This window comes from Rattus norvegicus, chromosome 6 (assembly GCF_021556685.1).
Source record: "Rattus norvegicus strain SHRSP/BbbUtx chromosome 6, alternate assembly SHRSP_T2T, whole genome shotgun sequence".
Taxonomy (NCBI): Eukaryota; Metazoa; Chordata; class Mammalia; order Rodentia; family Muridae; genus Rattus; species Rattus norvegicus.
The window spans coordinates 132,576,741-132,578,293 of NC_141539.1; the positions used below are offsets into that span (position 1 = coordinate 132,576,741).

Genomic DNA, 1,553 nt, shown 5'->3' on the forward strand with positions numbered 1-1,553 from the left:
GGGGAGGGCAATAAAATAAAGTTTTAAGAATTGACAAAAAAATTAAGATGAAATAAAACAATAAGACATGTGAAGACCATACTATTAGCATACTGGTTCATGGCATGAGAGATAGACTGGAGAAACTGGTATGGGAAATAGAAAAGATGTTTAAGAGAATAGAAGAAAAATGACAGATACAGAGAAAAATGAGCGTGGAAACCCACGATATGTAAAACTGATAACAGGGGTGAATTTAACGACTCCATTATCACAATCAGTCACAGATAAAAGATAAAAATAACAAGTTCTACATTTCAAAGTAAAATTAAACAGAGTGTATAGACTGAAAGAACAACCTCTTTATAGATAAAGTGAGATGAATCCCTGACCAGAGAATAGAGTTGATTAACCTCAGAAGTAAAGAAAACAAATAAATTGTTGGGGAGAGAAGTCAACATAAACTAAGGTACCAGGAAATAACTGACCTGACCTCAACTGCTCCCTGGAACATCCAGGGATAGAAAATGTAGATATAGCTCTTTTCTGTGGCATCTTCTAGGCCATTGGCTGTGTCAATATGAAGCTAAATGTCCCCTTTCCTGCCACCATCTGTCAGAACTCATAGAAGTGGATGATAAACGCAAGTTTTGTACTCTCCATGAGAAGCACATGGTCACAGAAGGACCTGATGATGCTCTATATGAAGATTAGAAAGGTTATGTGGTCTAGATCAGTGCTGGGAATAACAAACAAGGTTTCCCATGAAGCAAGGTGTTTTATCCCACAGCAGAGTGTGCCTACTGTGGAGTAAGGGGCATTCTTGTTGTAGACCAAGAAAAACTGGTAAGAGGGAGTACAAGTCTGTTTGTGGATGCACTGTAGATCTAATCTGCATGCTTTCAATTTGGTTGTTGTAAAACTGGAGAGAAGGAAATTTCTGGACTGACAGATACTACTATGCCTCATAGATTGGGACCTAAAGAGTTAGTAGAATCAAAAAGCTTTTTAATTGGCGGAAGATGATATCCACCAATGTAGTCTGAAAGCTCTTAAACAAAGAAGGTAAGAAGCCCAGGACCAAAGCACCCAAGATTCAGTGTCTTGTTACTCCAGTCCATGTGTCCTGCAACACTGACTTACTGTTCCAAAGAAAATGTATTAAAAACAACAAAAACAAAATAAAAACAACAACAACAAACAATGAGGAGGCTGTAGAATACACTAAACTTTTGGCCAAGAGAGAGAAGGAAGCTGAAGAGAAGTGCCAGGAACAGATAGTCAAGAAATGTCGGCTGTCCTCTCTGAGAGCTTCTTCTTCTAAGTCTGAGCCCAGTCAAAAATAAGACTCTAAAAGTAACAAATAAATAATCATACCTTGAAAAAATGTAGAACTATTTCTGAGTCCTCTGGGAGAGTGAGAGGGACCAGTTTTATACCCAGACAAAATATCCTGTAAAGTATACAAACAAACAACCTTTGCACACCAACAGTTCAGGAAAATGATTTTCCTCTTTAAATTCTTCTAATTTTCATTTGTTTGTTTTGGTGTTGGAGGTAGAATCCAAAATCAC

General features: G+C 37.5%; 1 pseudogene; it reads left to right on the forward strand.

Moving 5' to 3' along the window:
* The first annotated feature begins 559 nt into the window (after positions 1-559).
* Positions 560-1,325, forward strand: LOC148005460 (small ribosomal subunit protein eS6 pseudogene; annotated as a pseudogene).
* Positions 1,326-1,553: the final 228 nt, after the last annotated feature.